A 12,829-nucleotide genomic window follows, 5' to 3' on the forward strand; every position below is an offset into this window, starting at 1 on the left:
ATAATAAATTTACAGAGACCAACAGATTTAGCAGCCTTTTTTCCTTTTCTGAAGGAATATACTCCTAACAACATTTCCAAAGAGAGATTTGAGATGAAGGAATCAATGATCCTAAAATCATAAAACACTCATGTTTAAGCAGAGGCACTTTGATAGTTAGAGGACATCTATATTTTGTAATACCGGAAGACAAAGCAAAGATCCCAAGGCTGCTATCAGAGCTGAAAGCAGCACATTAGGGTAAACAGGGCTCTGTAGGAATGGAATTCTTAACTGCTACTCACTGGTATTAGTTTTGACTGGATGTAGGGGTCAGAAAGGATAGTGCAGGCAACGGACTTGAGTTGTGGATAGTGTGGTAAACAATCAGGATGAGATAGGTGATTACTGGTAAAACTGAAAATGTCTTTCAGGGGTGAAAGCTTTTTCTTCCCTTCACTCAGAAATTTTTGTTTCTTTCAGCTGCCTCCCCAACTTGATTACTATCAATTTTAATTGGGTATTAAGCCCGTGTACCTATCAAATAGGAAAGTCCCGCCTGTTGTGCTACTAAGAGACAGCTGGAACAAAAATGGCATTGTCCTCACTAAGGCAGTTTTAGAGGTAGTGAAAGAACAGGAATTTTTGATAACACGTTCACTGAGATGGTGCTGCTTCAGGCTCTCAATCCAGCATGACTAAAATGGAAAGAAGATGGAAACAGCACAAGTGCTAGCTCTGCTGCAGACTGGACTGACCTCCAGTAAGCACAAAGGGATTATGACTGCAGTTTCCAAAGCTGTCCTGTGCTTTTGAGAAAGGAAGTTTTGAGAAAAGAATATATCAAGCTTTCAAACCCATTGATTAATTTATATCTTTTGTTAGTCTTTCTCCACTAGAAAAAATGTCATAAAAACACACTAATCCAAGAGCTGGGCTCCTGGCTACTGGCCTTGATGTTCTCTTAGCTCCCAGAAGGAAAGAAACGTCCACTGCTGTATGGGCCTCAAAGCCCCCCATGTACCTTTGGTGCTCACTGGATCTAAAGCACGTATTTGCAACCATTGGATTCACATGTTTCGATATGTAGGAAACAAGGAATGAAGAGAAGCCAGGAATTCATCAGTCATGGAAAAAAGTAAAAGTTTTAGCTTTGACTCCTCCCTATATCTGATTAAAGGCTAACAAAGCAGTTTGGCTGGAAAGACTGCTTCCCTCCCAAGCCCCAAGGTAAACAAGTATTGTAAGTGTTCTGGGGGAGTGGCAGCAGAAAAAAGGCAGAAAATCTCTATTAGCATGGACTTATTTCAAATAGGCCTGAACAAAATCTGAGCAACTTTTCAGCTTTGAGGCATTTTGATCTTAGTTATAGATCTGAGCTCTGCAGGATTGATGTTAACTAAGTTATATGTATTATTTTTCAACATAAAAAATGGTGTAGTATAGCATATGCATGCATTTGTGACATAATATACAAGCACATGAATATGTACACACAGTCATTTGGTTTCTTTCGATATAGGAATTTTTGCCATTCAAAACATTTACCCCAAATGGGCTGAGGACAAGTGCAGTTCACAGAGCTACAGGTCTGAAGACACAGAACTATTACATTCAATGCCTGTTTACTGAATGTTACTACTGCATGACAAATATTTAAACAGTTTCTTGCAAGGATGTACAAGGGGCTAAAATAGGTGTCTACATTAGTGTAGCTGGGAAAGATTAGGAAACTACAGTCTGCTTTATTATCGTTTGATAGCAAATAGTGTTTTAGATCATGTTGGCCTTTACTGGCATAGGAACTTGAAACTATGAGTTTGGGGGTGGAGAGAGGTGGTTGAAGTAGTGTTGGGTTATCAAACTTTCATATCCCCACATCAGAAAAGCCCCACAGTTATGATGGTAGCGTATCAGATTTCAGACCTGAGAACTGGTACTACAGCAGGAAATAGGTTAGAAATTTTTACATTCTTTTGATCATAAGGGGCAAAGCTACAAGCTTTTAGTGATGCTGAATTAGAAGGAAAGAAAAAGAAGAACAGAGAAATACCTGTACTAACAGATAAAGGTTATCACATTTGCCAGCACAATTTTGATTTAATGACAATAGATTAGCAGGATCATTAAAAAAGAACAAGAAAAAAAAATCCAAAACTTGACAAGTAACAAATCTATTTTCAGTGAAGAATCTAGAAGAAATGGTGAATGACTATATTACCAGCTTTGTATCATATACCTTATTATCAAATCATATAACAGTGAACTAAATTGGGGGAAACTAGTAAAAAAATGCATACTTTGAATTATAATGTTAAAAGATTCCACGGTAACAATAGATTTGTATAAAGCTACTGAAAGTGCACAGCCAATTACAGGCCACATAAAACCACCACAGCATGCACAAAGCCCTACAATAAGTATGAATGAGATCCCATCGGTGTAACAAATGAAGAAGGCGTCAAACACAGCAGCTACGATGCAGAGTACTTTTCTAAACAGAGGCTGGACAAAAAGTACAAAGGTAACCTTCCCCCTAAATTCTTGAGTGAATCAATGACATGAATGTGGTGTTCAAATACTAACCATGTCTATCCGTTCTGTGTAGGATACACTGCAGCCCAGTGAGAACCCAGGACTCAAGAGCCAAGCGGAGCACTGGCTGCAAGTTCAGTATGTGGCAAAAGACCTCAGTAGACCCAGGAAGAAGCACAGCACAGAACAAGAAAAAGAGTGTGCTTGAGAAGAGCTGAATGAATTTGGCTTACTTCCATGGGTTTTGCCCCAGATGCTGAAGGTGCCAGCCCTTTGCATATGCCCTTCTGCTTTTCTTCCCAGTGGATTTTGAGGGGTGGGGGAAAGAACAGGGAAATCAAAATGGCATGACGATGCAACACTAAGAATTACTAAGTTGTGGAGATCTGTTTTAACTTACAGCTACAGTAAAAGTCAAAAACACAGCCAACTGGAAAGCATCACTCTGAGCTGAGCATCTTGTTAATATCCCTTCTTTTTCCACTAGAATTCAGTAGGTGGGCACCTGGGCTTCACTTAACTCTGAAAATCTCAGCCTTAAATTTTTGCTTTCAAAGTGTAAGGGAATAATTTTTCAAGTTATTGAGAAAAAAAAGTTTACTGGATTTGAGAGAGGAACTCTTGAGAGATCGACACAGATTCTGCTGCTTCGGTAGCAAGAGATCAAACAAGTCATTACCAGATTAAACATACTTTTCATTCCTTGGAAGCTTTTCTAAATCACATGGTTCAGGTAGTCAATTTAAAAACTAGCATCTTTGACTTTCTCACTTCATTGTACAGACAGAAGCAGTTCTAAATAAACCTTGCCGTTCTGCTTTTGCAATCTACTGGATATCATTTAGGCTTTGTCAGTAAAATATTATTTGTTAAATTAAACAAAACAGAACACCACAAAGCAGTCAAACATTATGGGGCATTTGGATACTTAAACAAAAATGCACACAAAACCCAAACAACTTCTTCAACCAAGCACTACGCCAACCTAAGATTTATAATTACTCTTACTTTACAAACCATATCTGTAAATTATTGCTACTTTAAAAAACAAACAAAAACACTGAAACACTTTATTATGTAAAATTGTTAAAGAGAAGTAAGAAAAACAGGAAAGGAAGGTCTGTTTAGCAATGCAACTTTCAGTTGACAGGCTGGTTTCAGCAATGAAGGCATAATCAGGTAGCTCTGTTCAGGAATGATCCCTGTGGATATTCTAAATCCAGCCTGAATGTTTGGTTTAATTAATGACTAGCACATGGGAGTACTGACAGAAAGACTGCAAGAGTGGTAATGGCTATTGGTAGCAGACATGACTAAATGACAGAACAGGACACAACAGCCTTTGGCTTGTTTGGTTACCTTCCCTACTTCAAGTCATTTGGAATGAAAAAGATAGAACGTACTTATAAATTTATTTCTTTCCAAGTTCATTCAACGTTCATTTTGGAGATTTAAACTAATACAACACTTCTTCAACACCTGAAGAATGGCAAATGCTAAGCTTGATGTAATAATTGCCCTTACTTTTACACTACCATGGCAACACCATGGAAAATCAAATTCTCAAAATTCAATTGAAAAACCAATGTGATATGTAACAGCACAATCAATAACCCATCTTCTAGGTCTGTTACAACCAGGGTTAGTTCTTTGCATGGTTGTCACATAAAATTAGTGATGAATGCATTTAAACTGCTGACAATAGAATCCTGGGAAATTTCTTTCTTCATACAACGTCTGCAGTTACTATTCTAAAGAAGTAAGACAATTCAGTTTCATTTTCTTATATAATCTGTTCCAGCAATCTGTTATATCATATGCTTTACATTTCAAGTAACGGTCCAATTACTAAAGTTTACTCACTTTTTTTTCAGTGTAACTCAAGCCAGAGGCACTGTTGGTAATGGCTCATGATTCTGATAAAAATACACTCTGGTTAGCTTGACACCAGCAAAAGATCAGTGTACTGTACTGAATATTCACAATATTTATTGCAGCATGACTGAAAACTCCTGTTTATTAAATGTGTTAGTCTATAGACTGATAGCTCGTTTCTTGTCTGTGTGTGCTTACCATTAGGTCTGTAATAATACATTCTTGGGAGTGGGTTAATGCTTTGGAATGCTTACAGGAGAGAAGCACTGGCATATAATAGTGCTCACACACAGAGGATTAAATTCAGTAATAGGAGCTTGCAAGGAGTTCTGCTCCGCAAGAGGCAGCCGAAGCCCCTGCAGGATCATTAAATGCGTTTGACTTGCAGATGTAGACTTATTTAGTTTTGCATATGAGGTACTCCAATGAAGTAAGAAAGATTATTTATGTACATAGAGTAAAGACATATGAAAATTCCTAAGGGGTGCAGAGTCAAGCCTTTACCCTTCCTTTTTCAACTAGGCATGTTGGATTATCACTACTCAGACCCTTGCACACTTTATTCCTTCATTCCCACTTAAAGATTTCAAATGTCTTGTCTTAGATTCAGCCAAGTACCACAGCAAACACAAGTAGCTTGGAGGTTATTCTTCAAGATTTTATGCATGTATATAATTTTTTCAAGTGAGCAATGCTTCATTCTTATACTACTTCAACCAGACCTCCAATCACCAGACCTCAAAACGACTATTTAGAGCTCCAGAGCTACAGCAGAGCAAAAATCTTGTTAAGTATATAGTTAAGACATCTGCACTTGAGAAAATCTTCATGTCCCATGCACCTCTAAATCTATGAGAAAAATAGTACGTGCAGTCCTCTCTAACTCCAGTTGTCATTTCTGGCAGTTGTTCTTGGGAGTGCATGCTTCACTTATCTCTGATTTTGAAAACTGCTAGAGACTTTTTTTTTTTACATTACTGCAAAATCACAGAGTAGTTGATGTTGGAGAAGCCCTTTTGGTCACCAATCCCCTTTTTAAGCAGGGTCAGCTACAACAGGTTGTCCAGCACAGCGTCCAGCTAGGCTTTGAGTATCTCCACAAATGGAGATTACAACTTCATGTCACTAAATCCCTGTTGGACAGGCAGGCACAAACCAACTCTAGCTCAAGGAGGCTAAATTCTTCTCTGCCCTCCATTGCCATTACTTCTCTGGAGCAGAGAGAGTTCTAAGAGCTTTAAGATAATTTCCTGCTCTGCAGGAGATTCCTGAAGTGTTGCTTGCATGCTGGGATTTGCATATTCTCTTTTGTGCTGGCCTAATTTTGTCTTCATGTCTTATTTATTTTCCTAAAACTTGCGAAAGCTTTTTGCCTCCAGCCCAAAATTTCCTTGCACCAATTTTAAACTGAACATCTGTAGCTCAGTTATATTGATAATTAATATTTGAAGACAGTACGTGGAGATGGTATACTACTAGAAATTTGTGAACATAACTAAAAGAATACTTGGTATTGCAATAAAGGACTCTTCACTGTATCTGCTGTGGCATAGAGATGAAGATCAAAGCTTTTCCCTCTTTTAGAGGGAAACCAGAGAAGTTGACAAGAGAACGGAAAACTTACTGCTTCATCCATCAAGCTTCCCTCCAACCCAAAAACATGGATAGTCCCACAGCAGATTGTTACTTTGAGCACGTTTTGTGCTGCAGAATGTATGCTGGTTTACGTCCTGTTTTCACTTCTACTGCTGAAAGTTCCATTTCTAAACAGTAAAGCTCAGTCTTTTTCTAATCTCTTGATTATGCAGGCTATATATATGATTTACCTAGAGGGACAAATACACTCAATAGCTTACTTTTAGTTGAGTTCCTGGCCTTTGTCTCTGTGCTGTCACTTCTAAGATATGAAGAGAATACACCTTCTCGATATTGATTTGTTCACCATTTCCACTACCATTGTGTTGTTTGGGGTAGGCATTTCTGACAATACCAAATCAGTATCAACACCATGTCAGATTACCCAGTATTCTGCGTTAATTACTCTCACTGTTCGGTCATATATTTGATGAATGCTGTGTCTTGATAGACTAATATTTCCTTTGTTAATGTAATAATTTTGATATTCCTGTGTTGTCAGCTCCCAAGGTGCAGTCAAGAATATGCTAAAGAATCGCTTTTTTCCTTGTACTTAATTAGAAAAAACACACACAAAAAAAATGAGAGTGGGAGGATAATTGGTTATTTTCAGTCAGCAGCAACTCTGTAAGGTTATGCAATTGTCAGTGAAGGCCTAGTTTGACCTATATGCATTTTATTATGGATGATGAATGAGAACAAAAGAAGCCAGCTTGTCTTTCAACACTGAGAAATAATTCAAGGTTAATACTTAAAACACTCATTATTACTATTTTATGAGATTAATAATATTTGGTGTGAAGTTAAGGAAACAGATATAGTGTTTTATAATGTTTCCAAATATGAACCAATCTCTCTTCAAAAGCAACCTGCTCTTTACCTGTTAAGATTCATAATCCCAAGGAATGAAATCTCATTTGTCTTTCTTCACTTGACCAGTGAACAGGTAAATAAACACACACACAATGTATAAGGCAAAATGTAATTTGGTTACCAGTATGCTTGTAGTATTACTTATTAATAAGCTTGCTAATCACTTATTTCCTGACCAGATATATTAACGATTGCTTGTAATTCTCCAAGATTTCAGCCAGTTGGGCTGAAATATTCCATGCTCAAGTCACGGGTGAGATTTTAAAAAATTTAATTCACTTACTTTTTTTTTTTTTTTGTGTGTGTGTGTGTGTGTGTGGAAAGCTCTGTAAATTCTAGCTACTTACCAAGAATCTGCTTTCAGAAATAAAATAATTATGATAATATGTTATAGTAGAGAGCAGTGGGCTATACATACAAAAGTGTAATGGGAAGGAAGCAGCAGGAAGGGATACTGTACTGTCCCCAGAAAAAAATAATAATTAAAAAAAAAAAATTAGTGCATTCTAAGAAGTCTATTCCAAGTTTTGCCAAGTTACAAGCTTTCGGCAGAAGCTCATAAATGCCACAGAGGCGCCCCTACAGCTCCTGCCTGCCCTAAAATCTTCGTATCTAACAATGGTATAGATTGACACACCACTGTTAAGTGCAGATTTCTTATACTTCCTAGCACTGACTGTGTCTATTCATAGTTCATGTATGGACTTCACAGTCTAGAAAGCATATCGCTAACTCAAGAGGTAAAGATGGCCACCTCTGGTGAAGCTGACCAGGGCAGCCACTGAAGTCAGGAGAAGCCTGTCATTTTTCCCTAAATATCAAAGACTGTTATTCCATGGAAAATCAAAAGGAGGAGGAAGAACCTTTTCAGTTCTAAGGCAGAAGGCCAGAAAGTAATTTGAAGAGGAATCAAATGAAAGTCAAGGAAGGATCTGCAAGAACAGATAAGCTATTTAATTGTGAGAAACAAACTAGCACTTGTTCTAGCAAGATTTGGTGGGAAACTGAAGTCTAAAAGTTTCCCTATTACTTCTGTGTGTGTGTGTGTATAAAATCTTACTTCCCTGATGTAAATGACTTTAAAATTGTATCAGCAACCACTACATCCAGCAAGATAAATACAAACCATATTTATCTTCTAACCCCATCCCTCCTTCTGGCTTGACAAGGGGAGAACAGCAAAATGTGTTGTATAGGTTTTTATTTTCTGAATGTTACTGTAATCTCAGCAACATGAAAGTGAATACCTGTACTTACAATTAAACACACATCAGGTAATTCAACCCATTCTATCCCTAACCAGCATTTTAACTGTGAAATTCATAGCATATTGCAGTATATTCTTATCTACTGTCTCTACTACAGTCTATTCTTTGATGACTGTCCTTCATCATCCTCTCCACTACAACTCACAAAAGTTACTGCAGGGCAGCCACCTCAGCTGTCTTTTCCAAATTGCTTTGAGATGAGAGCCATAGAAAGAAAGCTGACTCTTCTTACTGTCTCCTTCCTGCTCCCTGGCAAACCCCATAAACTGAGGTGAATCTATGGAATATACTTCCTCAAAGGCACCCAGCTTTAAGCCCAGAATTCAAGCGGAGGTGAACTGGGAGATTCTCCGGTATATGGACAATTTAGAGATGAGCAGCAATGAATTTGAAGTTTATTTATTTTGGCCCTTACTTCCCAGGTATGCATACAAATTCATTCTTCCTCTTCCATGTGAAAAATAGATTCTCCTCTCACTATTCTCAATAGTAGACAGACATTATTGTAATAATCAGAAATTGTAATAATCACAGATGAGATTGCAGACATGCAGATTGGGAAGTTAGTTGTAGAGCATAGAACAGGTTATCTAAAGTCTGCAGAATCACACATGGGAGATTCTAAGGACTCAACTAGACAAAGCTGCCTATACCCAGTGTTGATGACAAGATGATGTCCTGAGGTTCCTGACAATCAACATTACTGTGACTGGACTGATCTCACGGGTTGACGTACTTGTTACCCATACAGCTAAACTCCTCATGCAGAAGTTGCTGTTTATTGTTTGCCTAAATCCCTCCTTCCTGCCTGTGAACCTATGGCATGTGGTCATGCTGTTGTGCAGAGAGTCAGAGGTGAGAGAGTGATACAGCTGAGTCTTTTGGAAAATGCAAGTTTCTGCTCACTCCTCAGCCTCCCCCTATTGAAGTAACAATCCTTCCTGACTCTGCTATATCAGACACCCACCATCACCACAGGAGTGCTAGTACAGCAGCCACAGTGCAGCTCTCCTTTGTTGAGCGATTCCCCAATAACCATGCCTATCAGCCAAAATCCCAGACTACTGCTCAGTTACTTAAGAAGAAGGGAGGGCAAGGCACTGTGAACAGCGCTATCTAGTTAAAATAGTTTGTTGCACTGTTTTTTTTTCCTGACTATGTTGAACTTTGTTTTGTTATTCAGTTTGTTTAGCCATTGTTTGAATACTATTAATTGCTCTTGGCTGTACAGGACTTATGTTCTAGTTCTCTATTTTTTCCTGTAGCCTGATGACTTTATCATGCCATGTGGAGCAGCTATATCTAGTTAATTTTGGGTTTAGTCTTTAGTCTAACAGCTAGGCGTAACGGGAGTAACTTGTAAATAGGTACATGGAAAGGCATGGAGGCCACTAAGGTCTCAGGAATAGAATCCGACTGGCCTACAACTATAGGATAAATAGAATCCCTAAGGGAATAAAGATAAGAGGTAGCTACAGAGACCAACTATTTAAAATTAGTTGGGTAATAAGTAACATGAATATAGGGGAGGAGGTTTTGGGGAGCAGCAGAGGTGAACTTTATTTGGGCTATGTGTATCAAATGGGAAATTGGTGTTGCAGACAGACTGAAAGCAAGCAGGGTCAGTTGTTTCATACAGTATGAGAAAAACTGGATTTCTGATTGTTAAATAGCAGAACATCTAAGAGGAGGGTGCAGCTCTTTCCCCAGTAGAGCAAGTATGTTTTGATTTTTGGAGAGAAGGCCCTGCTCCAATTAGGAAAGGTATCGAGCTCAAATACAGTTCCAGTTAAGGACCTTTTAGACTATATGCTGACTGTGGCTCTCTGCCATGCAAGATACAACTTCAAGCAGCTGCGGTGCAGATAGCTTTGCCCACCAGGAGCAAATTCTGCTTTCAGATAAATTAGCAGCAGGAACAGTTCTGCTGATTTGGGTGGCAACAGTTCTGCTCTTAAGTCCAAATTACTATACTTCTAGGACAATCTCAGTGGCTCTAGAGAAGATAACATCCAGACAGTGCAATCAATCTCCAGCAGAGATTACTATGATCATCTGCTTGCTAGCTGCAAAATGAGTACTAAGGAGTTCACAGTATCTTTGGCATTAAGTACATAAAGCATTATAATAAGGATAGCATACGATATACAGCAGACTCTCCCAGCTCCTGGGTGAGACAAAGGGAAGAACACACTTCTAAAGAGTCCCATGAGCAGAGGACGCAACTACTCTGAACAGCCATTACACCCAAGAGACTTATTCGTGTTGTAGGGAAGTTTCAAAAACTTTCAGTCATAACACTGCAAACCTCAAACCTTACTTTGCCAAGAATACACCTATGTACTCCAGATATTTTGTTGACTTAAGTTGTCCAGCACCTCCAGCTTCCCAGCCGAAGTACAAATACTGTCCAAAGGAGAAGTTGTAACCTTACTTGCCTCAAATTCCCCCCCCCCCAGCTATACAGAATTTAGATCCATACAGCCTACACATGAGTTCATATGTGATCCCTATCGCATGGTTCTCATTCCCCTCCTCCTCCTCACAGCAATTGTAGAAGGAATTTCTTGGGGTGAACTGCAAAGTGCCCAAGGATACCCCTCTCCAGGTACATGCTGGCACCGCTGACCATGGCTCAGGCCCCAGTGAGGCAATGTACAGCCTTTAGAGGAGCAGCACAGGGTAGAAAAGGCTTTGCACAGACAGGGCTGGAGGGAAAGCAATAGAACAGGCATAATGGTGTCAGGAGTGAGACAGCTGAAAGCTTTAGACTAGCTACTAAGCTAAGGTACAAATAATAATTATGGAAAATGTATTGCTCCAGAGAGTTTAAGTTAATGATTCTCAGAGAAAAAGCTAGAATTTACAAGTTTGTTCCCATGAAATAAAGCACTGCACATATAAATCTATTTCACATATTCTGACATATAATTCCCCTTAGTGACAGTCCCAAATGCTCACCCTTAGTTTGGGCAATGACAGCATGCATAGTGTGTACTCTGGTAAGCTGTTACGAAAAGCTGGTTTACAGTGGCCTTATTAGCAAGATAGAACAAGGGCTTTATTAACAGCATTGAACAATCCTGCTGGAAAAAGGGAAGCCATATCCACAGCATCAGACCCAGCTCCTTAGCTTCTCCTACTTTTCTTTCTAGCACTTCTTGTGCACAATGCTTACTGGAAGAAGACCCTGCAGCTTTTCTCTGATTTCTACCAGGACCACCATGGGCAACACCCAACAAATCAAGGGGCACTCCTCTAACGCTAGCTATATGAACACCTTCTTGCTAACACATGAGAGTCACACAATGACTTTCATGAAATGCTGGTGAACTTTGTTAACTTTGAAAACTGTATCCCTCTGTCTAATGTGGTTAAACAACTCCAAAGCAGCCAAGGGTAAGTGAGACAATACAACCCTACAAGCCTTGTTTACTTTAGGTCTTTAATTTTGCATTCTAATGAAGCTTACAAAAGTTGTAGCAGAGATTATGTTCCTTCTGCACACCTGTCCAAAACACCAGAAGTACTTGGCAAGTGGGTGTGCTTCCTCTTTCAGTTGCTTTGATTTAAATTACAGAAGAACCTGAAAGGAAATCCAAAAGCACTTCTGACCTTTTCTGCAAAAGGCATTTTTACCCAGCTTCCTTTAACACTTCTGTTAACATTTTGCTAAGCTTTCTCTGAACTGTCATTATCAAGAAACCTGCTCATAACTTTCAAGTGTGTTGCTGAAATGTTTTATCCTGAAATCCAATCACTTATCAAAAAAGAAAAACAAATGAACAAAAAAATAGTAACCCTTCCAGTCCTTCATGAAATCAGAGTATGTGCTTCGACAGCTAGGAAGGAGAAGTGCTGGAGCTGGTTCATATTTGAAGACACAGTTGTATTTTCAAAGCAACTTGCATCCTCACAATGTTTGTTTACTTCGAGCCATTTGGTGATTTAATCAGTCTTTGTTTTGTATGCTGTGACGTACACACAGAGTTCATCTTAGCTCTCATCAAAGAATGAAATCAAGCAGATCATAGAATCACAGAATCACAAGGTTGGAAACGACCTACGAGATCATCTAGTCCAACCGTCTCCTCATCACCACTGCCACCACCAGCACTACACCATTTCACGCAGCACGTCATCCAGACACCTCTTGAACACTGCCAGGGACGGCGACTCCACCACCTCCCTGGGCAGCCATTGCAGTGCCTGACCACTCTCTGAGAGAAAAAGTTCTTTCTTATGTCCAATCTAAACCTCCTCTGGTACAACTTGCGGCCATTGCCCCGTGTCCTGCTCATTGCCTGGGAGAAGAGGCCAAATCCCTCTTCACCGCAACCTCCCTTAAGGAGGTTGTAGAGTGCAATGAGGTCTCCCCTGAGCCTCCTCTTCTTCAGACTGAACAATCCCAGCTCCCTCAGCCGCTCCTCATGACTCGTAAGATAGAAGTGCTTTTCTACTCCTGAGCTGTTGCCTGGCATCCCAGTGTTGGCATTTTGTGCTGTTCACTGGTTAGTCTATTAGTGGGCTTCTATGTGATCTTGGTCAGCTTGACCCATTATAAATACTTGCATGACTTGCATGATTCATGACTGGCTCAGACCTGCAAGTAGTTACTGCCCTGTGTCATCGAATAACTCTTTGGACACAGTTCTGTAGATGGT

The sequence above is a fragment of the Lagopus leucura genome, unplaced genomic scaffold (genome assembly GCF_019238085.1).
Source record: "Lagopus leucura isolate 7727_CA_CO unplaced genomic scaffold, USGS_WTPT01 Super-Scaffold_100012, whole genome shotgun sequence".
Taxonomy (NCBI): Eukaryota; Metazoa; Chordata; class Aves; order Galliformes; family Phasianidae; genus Lagopus; species Lagopus leucura.